Here is a 10,000-nt window from a genome sequence, read left to right as displayed (position 1 = left end):
CTAGTTGCACTTACTCTATATCCTTCTACTTTATCTCTCTTCCCTCTTCCTTTCTTCCTCTTTGCTGCCAACTTTAAGGTTGTGGTGGCCTGGTGGTAGCGTCCTTGCCTGGGGATTGCCACACTGGGGTTCAAGTGCCTCTCAAACTAGTTAGTTCATTTGGTCGCTGCAAACCTCGCCATCCTTGGGAGCTAATGATTGGGCTTTTGGGGGAGCCTATAGGTCGACCTGCTGAGCCATCAGCAGCCATTGCCTGGCTCTCCTTGGTCCTAGCTTGGGTGGTGAGGGGGTTTGGGCGCTGTCATATGTTAACATGGTCAGTCTGTAAAGCAATGTCCTGCTTGATAGGGCAATGTCACTGTTCCTTGCCTCTGCCTTTCATAAGCGGCCTTTAAACCTTTAAACTTCTCCGCAGGGCCCCTGCCTCCCACAGTTGCGCATGGTCGCTGAATGGCCTTAAAGGACCCAATTTAAATCCTTACTCCAATAATTGGCTTTTAGAATGTTTGGTGAAATTGGAGAGGCACTGTCCATAAATAATACAGTCTGCTGTCTGTCTTTCAGCTAAGTATATTATTATTATTATTATTATTATTATTATTATTATTATTATTATTATTATTATTCCAAAAATTGGCTTTTAGAATGTTTGGTGAAATTGGAGAGGCGCTGTCCAAAAATAATACAGTCTGCTGTCTGTCTTTCAGCTAAGTATATTATTATTATTATTATTATTATTATTATTATTATTATTATTATTATTATTATTCCAAAAATTGGCTTTTAGAATGTTTGGTGAAATTGGAGAGGCGCTGTCCAAAAATAATACAGTCTGCTGTCTGTCTTTCAGCTAAGTATATTATTATTATTATTATTATTATTATTATTATTATTATTATTATTATTATTATTCCAAAAATTGGCTTTTAGAATGTTTGGTGAAATTGGAGAGGCACTGTCCATAAATAATACAGTCTGCTGTCTGTCTTTCAGCTAAGTATATTATTATTATTATTATTATTATTATTATTATTATTATTATTATTATTATTATTCCAAAAATTGGCTTTTAGAATGTTTGGTGAAATTGGAGAGGCGCTGTCCAAAAATAATACAGTCTGCTGTCTGTCTTCAAACTAAGTATATTATTATTTTTATTATTATTATTATTATTATTATTATTATTAGTATTACTTGCTAATCTGCAGCCCTAGTTGGAAAAGCAGGATGCTATAACCCCGAGTGTTCCAACAGGAAAAAATAGTCCAACGAGGTATTATTATTATTATTATTATTATCATTGTTGTTGTTGTTGTTGTTGTCGTTATTATTACGTACCAAGCTGCAACCCTAGTTGGAAAAGTAGGATATTATAAGCCTAGGTGCTCCAACAGGGAAAAATAGCCCAATGAAGAGAGGAAATAACGAAATAAATAATGATAATGGAAGAAATACTGACCAGCATGATGGAAGAGTTGAAGGATTTATATAATTTTTTTTTTTTTTTTTGGCTAGTGTAATGTCTTGTGGTAAGAGTTCCCGAGTAAAGGACAAGAGTAGAATTTGCACCTTGTCGTAAAAGGTGATTAAAGGTAATGTTTCTCAGGTGCATAACAGTATTTTGATTTGGAAAGAGACAGACAGGTGAGCTTAAGATGAGAGGAGCATTATGGGTTTTTTCGCTATAAAGGGCATTGGTGCTTTAAAAGGTTTATAGGTTTAAAGGCCGCTCGTGAATGGCAGGGGCAAGGGACAGTGACATTGCCCTATCGGGCAGGACAATGCCCTAGAGACTGACCATATTAACATATGATCATATTTGCCAACGTGCATTTTTGGCTTTCTTAGAACCTAAGATTATGATGGGCTAGGAAACAGCCTAAAGGGACAGTGACATTGCCCTATCAAGCAGGACAATGCCCTAGTGACTAACCATATATATCATATGATCAGGGCCCAAGCCCTCTCTCCACCCAAACTACGACCAAGGAGGGCCAAGCAATAGCTGCTGATGACTCAGCAGATGGACCTATAAGCTCCCCAAAACTCCCATTCCTTAGCTCACAAGGATGGTGAGGTTACAGCGAAGCCTATAGGTCTATCTGCTGAGTCATCAGCAGCCATTGCCTGGCCCTCCTTGATCCTAGCTTGGAAGGAGAGAGGGCTTGGGCCGCTGATCATAAGTATATATGGTCAGTCCCTAGGGCATTGTCCTGCTTGATAGGGCAATGTCACTGTCCCTTGTCTTTGCCATTCATAAACGACCTTTTAAACCTTTAAACCTTTAGGCTGTTTCTTGGCCCGTCAGAATTTTAGGTTCTAAGGAAGCCAAAAAATACTCGTTGGCAAATTTGAAGAATAAGAAAGTAAATTGAAATGGAATAAGGAATGTCATTATGTCTAGGGGGATAGTAAAAGCAATATGCTCTAAAGAATTGAATAATGAATGCTGAATAGATGATTGAATAATGTAATAAGAAGTGCCTAATGCAACAGGCCAAGTAAAAACGACAGTTAAAGAAGAACTACTCACAGATATGAGTACACTGTTAGATAAAAAACGTAATTTTAATCGGAAATTCTCCGTAAAATTATACTGTTCTCAACTGTATTTCAGTAAAATACAGGCGACTGTAAATTTACCTTACTTTGTTATTATCTTTTACGGGGGTTAGTGATCGTAATATCACTTCTTTACATCAACATATGCTTTTTTAAAACGGTAAAAAACCCTGGTATAGGTGTTGCCAGACATTTACCGTATTTTAATGCAAATTATTAATAGTGTATAACTACAAGAATCTGTGAAAAATACCTGTATTTATCGCTGCTTTGTATGACCATTAAATAGAAGTGTTCTAAAAATTATTCATCTTTCCCTTTTTATATTAGATTTTTTTAAAAGATCGTATTGGTTAAAGAAAGAAAATACCTCAGCCGTTTTCTTTTTTTCAAAGGAAATAACCTAGAAAAATCATCTTTGCTTTATCACTTTGTTCATTTACATTTCATATGACTATTAAAATATAGTTAAGTAATTATTCCTAGCAATAATGTTTATGTTATTTTATCTAATTGTTTATTTCCTTACTAGTGCCAGAGGAAAAATCCAGGGACATATTTCAAAGACTTGTAAGGAAAAATTAAACAAATATACATTACTTTAAAGAAAGTGTTATAGTTAAATACAACCAAGAAAATTAAAATGTGTAAAAATACCTGTACAATTCTGGCAATAGAAATCCCTTCTTAACATATATGCATTACTTTAAAAAAAAGTGTTAAATTTAGATACAACTAAGAAAATTAAAACATACAAATACCTGTACTATCCTGACGATAGAAATCCCATCTTAATCGTTTTCAACGTAAACCCGAGAGATTAAAAAAGAAAAATCATTTGGTAAAATGGCTTCGCGTTTTGAGAATCTCATTGTCAAAGATGACGGTGGAAATAATGAGCTCTCAGTGCGCTCTAATGCTACTCAGCATCCTTAGAAGAGAATGGAGTAGGATGCATTAAATGAATCCCCTCTCCTACCCCCTCCTCATTTCACTCAACTCCCCCTCTCCCCCTCCCTTGCCTCATCCAAGGATTACTTCGTAACCGGAGTGACCCAGAAGAAGGCTAGAAGAGATAAGAGTCTCCTGGGATGTGGGGGTGATTTTGGGGATGAGTTAAGATATGGTGAAAAGGACTCTAATGGTCTGGTAGGACTGGTCATAGGATAAGAGGAGATTATTCGGGAGATAATTAATTAGATGGATCTAAGTTTGTGAAGGTATTGTTGGTAAAGAGAAGTCAAATGAAGGAGTTTGTATTTTTCGCGTTTAGATTTGAGATTCTTCATTCACAAAGTGAAAACTATAGTGGATAGTAAAGGATGAATAAGAAACAATTATTTTCCTCATACAAAAGAACACAAGTATCGAATGAATACTTTGTTACTTAATTTATGAACAATAGAGTTACCTATAATAAAAGTAAAACTCAAAGAAGCGGTAAAAATTTGGTAGTTTTAAGATTGATAACATAAATCAGGTTTGTGCAACAAAGTCAAAATGCAAAAACGGTAAAGTGGGAATCTGCTAATGTAAGGTTAATGAAAATTGTATGATTTATATCCAAACAGAGAAGATAAAATTGAAATAGGAATAATTTTCATCAGTGTATGGAAGGATTTTTCTTGATTTAGGACTGAAAGTGTTCCGTACAGAACTTTTAAAGTATTTCTTTTAGTAATCTAAAAGAGTACTTCTCTCTCTCTCTTTCTCTCTCTCTCTCTCTCTCTCTCTCTCTCTCTCTCTCTCTCTCTCTCTCTATATATATATATATATATATATATATATGTGTGTATGTATATATATATATATATATATATATATATTGTCACGCTCAGCGACACTCACTGCCTGATGTATGGCTACTAGGTCCCTAGGTCTCTCCCATCCATCGGTTAAGGGATGAGGGAGAGCAATACCGTTGTGAGAGGGGTTACCCCAGGAGGTACACTCGGAAACGGCAATCTCTCACAAATTGCCGAAAGTGCCGTGTTGTAGTTAGGAAAGGATTGGGGGGGGGTGGGAAAGATTGAATCTGTGTGTATCTATCTAAATATTTCGCCGTCATTTTTGACAGGTAACGTACACTATACTCAATTTTTTTTAATGAGGCGCATTTGCACCGACTCGCAGGGGTGCCCTTTTAGCTCGGAAAAGTTTCCTGCTCTCTGATTGGTTAGAGTTATCTTGCCCAACCAATCAGCAATCAGGAAACTTTTCCGAGCTTAAAGGACACCCTTGGGAGACGGTGCAAATCTGCCCCACTAAAAAGAATTGACTATAGTATAGGAATAGGAGACATTGACATTATTCCATGAACATCTACTCAGACAAGAAGTCGAAATTCAGCATACCTCAAATTCCATCTTCTGTTACCGTGCTATTTTCCCATTGCTCTTCATGTTAATGGGAGATAATTATACAGTATATAGATTATACATTACACACAGTAAGCCTTTTCGATGATGTATATAAAGCTGCCATGTAATTAATAGCAACAAGTGTTGTAATCTATCATTTTTAATCTGTAAATTTAGCAAATGAAAAACAAAGTAAATCTGAACTCAACCAAAGAGATTACAGATACTTGAATTATACTATTGAAAACTTGAACAACCTACAACCATAAAGAATGCTAAGAATATGTAGCTATAAAACTACATATTTGTAATTGTTCAATGGCTACTTTCCTCTTGGCAAGGGTAGAAGAGACTCTTTAGCTATGGTAACCAGCTATTCTAGGAGAAGGAAACTCCTAAATCAAAGCATTGTTCTCTAGTCTTGGGTACTGGCCTATCCTCTGTACCATGGTCTTCCACTGTCATGGGTTGGAGTTTTCTTGCTTGAGGGTGCAATTGTGCACACTACTCTGTTTTATTTTTCTTCCCCTTGCTTTTTTTTAAAGATTTTATAGTTTATATATAAAAGATTTATTTTATTGCTATTACTGTTCTTAAAATACTTTATTTTAATTGTTTATTGCTTCTCTTGTAGTTCGCCTATTTCCTTTCCTCACTGGGCTATTTCCCCTGTTGGAGCCTTTGGGCTTGTAGCATCCTGCTTATCCATCTAGGGTTGTAGCTTAGCAAGTAATAATGATAATAATAATATTAGGAATAAAGTATGTGATGATTTAGGGAAATATGATCGTTTATATTAGCAAAACTTCTTATAGATAGAAAAGGGATTTTAAGTACGAAAGCTTCTAGGAAAAAAAAAAATAATAATTTTCGTGAATAAGGTTTGGGTAGTAACTGAACTAAAATATTTGTATGAGATATATCATTCAATGTTTGTAAAAATATTTATTACGAATTGTTCATTAAACCTTCAGAGTTCTTGTAATGTGTCACCGTATTACATTTTTCTCGACTATTAGTATTAAATGTTCGAGTTACTGGCTGAAATAAGTCTTCTTATAGTTTATAGGTGAAGTATCTGCTTCGATGTTGTTACTGTTTTTAAAATATCTTTTTTTTAATTGTTCATTATTTTTCAGATAGTTTATTTATTTCCTTATTTCCTTTCTTCACTGGGCTATTTTTCCCTGTTGGAGCCCGTGAGCTGATGGCATCTTCCTTTTCCAACTAGGGTTGTAGCTTAGCTAGTAATACTAACAATAAAAATAATAATAATAATGTCTTCGAAACTATAGAGTGAAAATGTTCAAAAGTTCAGTTAACGTTTTTGAACTGCTTCTGTTATAAATAACAACCATGTACTCTAATTATCGACTTCCTCTTGCTTTACAACAAAGTAAAGTAAGTTTCTGTGCATTTGATGCAAAATTGAAATATTGTAGTTTTAGCGTAGCAGATTTTGCAACAGGAGCTCTACGATCTGTATTATTATTATTATTATTATTATTAATACTTGCTGAGCTACAAACCTAATTGGAAAAGCAGGATGCCATAAGCCCAGGGGCTCCAAATGGGAAAAATAGCCCAGTGAGGAAAGGAAAAAAGGGAAAATAAAATATAAGACTAACAACATTTAAATAAATGTATGAGCAAAATATAAAAGTCAGGATTCCACAAACTTCTTGAAGTCCTTATTGCCGTTTCCATCCGTAGATCTTAGTGGAACCTTGTTTATGTGAATCCTGTCCATTGCATTCTGCTTGGTTGTTCATTAGCGTCACTCAAACTCAGTTCCGGCTGATTGTTTATCAGTGAAAGCTAAAATGAAAAATAGGATGTACTGCTTTTGGTCGCCTGGATGGCTCATGTGAAATCACTGCATGAAATAGATGAAATGACTTACATTTCTTTCATGTGTTCATCGCTTGTTATTCATTAGATTTTCATAAATCTTTGTAGCCTTTGCATTTAGACAATCGTTTCCTAGTGAACTTTAGAATATTTACTCCTAGAATTATTTAAAAAAGATGATTTATCGCCTTTTCTCGGGAGCTTAATGCGATGTGTGAATAATTCCAAACAACGCACATTTTTGAAAGATTACTCTAATGGTCCATTGTAAAACCAGAAAGAAGTGGGCATTAAAAGACAAAACTTTGTTGGTGTATTTTACTGAATATATTTTCCGTCAGCCTCTTCCAAAGTCTTTCTCCGAGCAATTCGTATATTAAACTAAATAGACGCCAGAGGTCCAGCCATCAGTTCCCTATCATATTTAGTTTGGGAAGTGTCCGTCAAATCTAGACTATAATGTTCCATTTAGCAATAGGCCATAATCAGGCTTGTTTCTTTTACATTTTCTTTGTAAATATTGTGTTTGTTTCTTTAAGGAGCTTATTTTTATATATATTGCTGTATAGCTGGATTCTGCTGGCTTATATTACTTACATTATGAGGAAATTATGAATACTTGAAGATGGTGGTGACCTCATGGCTGAGGACTATGAAGCGCGAAGCAGGAGATGATGAATGGAGAAGTCTTCAATTAAAAGCTCAAGGTAGAGGCGACTGGCGAAATCTAACCGAGGCCCTTTGTGTCAATAGGCATGGGAGGAAATGATGATAATGATGAAAGATGGTGGTATTTGGTCGATGAATATAGCAGATTAACATTATTTAAAAGATAGGCAATGGTTGTTATGTCATATTTCAATGATTTTACTATATGACTAGAGTTTTCGAATAGCATAATTTGCTTCAAATGTACATTTAAATGTTGGTCTAATAGTACTTTTGATGTCTTACTGACTGAAAAGATTACCACGAGTCGTCGAGATTACAGTGTGAGATTTTCTTATATATTTTCTGGTAACATTTATGAAAAAAAAAATATATTTCAAGATTAAGACATTAGTAGAAACAGTTTGATATGTGTCGACATAATCTCTCGGAAATAATTTCTCTTTCGAAGTGTTTCGATATCTGGAAGATATCAGGTTGGTTAAAGTGAAAATTAATTATTATTATTATTATTATCAAATGCTAGTTGGAAAAGTAGGATGCTATAAGCCCAGGGGCTCCAACAGGGAAAATAGCCCAGTGAGGAAAGGAAATAAGGAAAAATGAAATATTTTAAGAATAGTAACAACATTAAAATGAATATTTCCCATATAAACTTTAAAAACTATAACAAAACAAGAGGAAGAGAAACTAGATACAACAGTGTGCCAGAGTGTACCCTCAAGCAAGAGAACTCTAACCCAAGACAGTGGAATACCATGGTACAGAGGCTATGGCACTACCCAAGACTAGAGAACAATGGTTTGATTTTGGAGTGTCCTTCTCCTAGAAGAGCTGCTTACCATAGCTGAAGAGTCTCTTCTACCCTTACCAAGAGGAAAGTAGCCATTGAAATTGGAGTGCAGTAGTTAACCCCTTGAGAGAAGAAGAATAGTTTGATAATGTCAGTGTTGTCAGGTGTATGAGGACAGAGGAGAATCTGTAAAGAATAGGCCAGACTATTCGGTGTCTGTGTAGGCAAAAGTAAATTACGATAAGAAAAGTGGTTTGATTTTGAAGCACTTGTTCAAGTAAAACAGAATGTACAGTATTGCTAAGTAAAGTTTAACAATTAATCAATAAATTGCTAAATTGAATTTGAAGGGTCAATTTTGATATTAGGAGTTTTAATTGACTAAAGATAGAGTTCTCTTGCTTGAGGGTACACTCGGGCACTCTTTTCTCTCTTATTTTTCTTCCCTTTTCTTTCTTAAGTTTTTATAGTTTATATATGAAAGATCTTTTTTAATGTTGTTACTGTTCTTGAAATATTTTATTTTAGATTGTTCATTACTTGTGTTGTACTTTATTGCCTTATTTCCTCTCCTAACTGAGCTATTTTCCCTATTGGAGCCTTTGGGCTTATAGCATCCTGCTTTTCCAACTAGGGTTGTAACTTAGGAATTAATAATAATAATAATAATAATAATAATAATAAGAGCTATTTTCCCTGTTTGAGCCTTTGGGCTTATTACATCCTGCTTTTCCATCTGGGCTTGTAGCTTAGGAAGTAATAATAATAATAATAATAATAATAATAATAATAATGATTAAGTGTTAACACGTAATGATCTCTACAGTTGCCCCTTTTTTTACCTTTAGCCCTAGGCCAGACTCTTCTACCACTAGGCCCTATACAATTGTGCAGAATAAAGGTATCTTAGCCGTCGCTTCTTGAAGGTACCTTTTCTCTCTCTCTCTCTCTCTCTCTCTCTCTCTCTCAGGTCACCTAATTTTTGGGCGTTACGAGCATAGGCCTACATTAAAACTTACTGTGAAATGGAAATAACAGATGAAAGGAATTTCGTGCACTTAGACAAAACGTTATGGTAACAGCTTTTGAGTTAGGAGAGAGAGAGAGAGAGAGAGAGAGAGAGAGAGAGAGAGAGAGAGAGAGAGAGAGAGAGAGAGAGTTGGGGAGGGTGGCTAGCTGACTACTGGGATTGTGAAGAGAAGTAAGGTTAAAGGAGAACAAAATAGCCAGGCGCTGGGCGCTCATGTGGTTACACAGGGTTGGGGAGGGCCCTGAGGATACGGGGATAGGAGGGGGGAGGGGGGATTTAGGATGGTGAAGAGAAGAGGGAGGGAGGGAGGGAGTCGGTAGCCAGAGTTTCCAAATATAGCAACACCGACCAACTTTCTCACAGTGCGTTCGCGTCCCGCTCGATAGAAAATACGGTATTGTTTCAAATCCGTTTTCTCGCCCCACTTCGTATTGCACTTTTTTTTTGGGGGGGGGGGGGATGTTGTAAGCTGCATAGCCTTGAGGTATATAGTGGCGTGCTGTACTGCATCTACAGCATTGTTTTTTATTATTTAAAAACATGTTCTCTCTCTCTCTCTCTCTCTCTCTCTCTCTCTCTCTCTCTCTCTCTCTCTCTCTCTCTCTCTCTCTCTCTCTCTCTCTTATTATTATTATTGTTAGCAGAGTTATAGCCCTAGTTGAAAAAGCAGGATGCTATAAGTCCAAGGGTTCCAACAGGGAAAATAGCCCATTGAGGAAAGGAAATAAGAAAATA

At 35.7% G+C, this 10,000-nt stretch overlaps 1 protein-coding gene across 1 annotated transcript in view; it reads left to right on the top strand.

The window, feature by feature from the left end:
- Positions 1-10,000, top strand: part of qvr (protein quiver) — a 141,999-nt gene that overhangs the window by 76,244 nt on the left and 55,755 nt on the right. The gene's annotated exons all lie outside the window — the stretch shown is intronic.

This window comes from Palaemon carinicauda, chromosome 24, assembly GCF_036898095.1.
Source record: "Palaemon carinicauda isolate YSFRI2023 chromosome 24, ASM3689809v2, whole genome shotgun sequence".
Taxonomy (NCBI): domain Eukaryota; kingdom Metazoa; phylum Arthropoda; class Malacostraca; order Decapoda; family Palaemonidae; genus Palaemon; species Palaemon carinicauda.
This window is presented reverse-complemented; position numbering and strand designations above follow the sequence as displayed.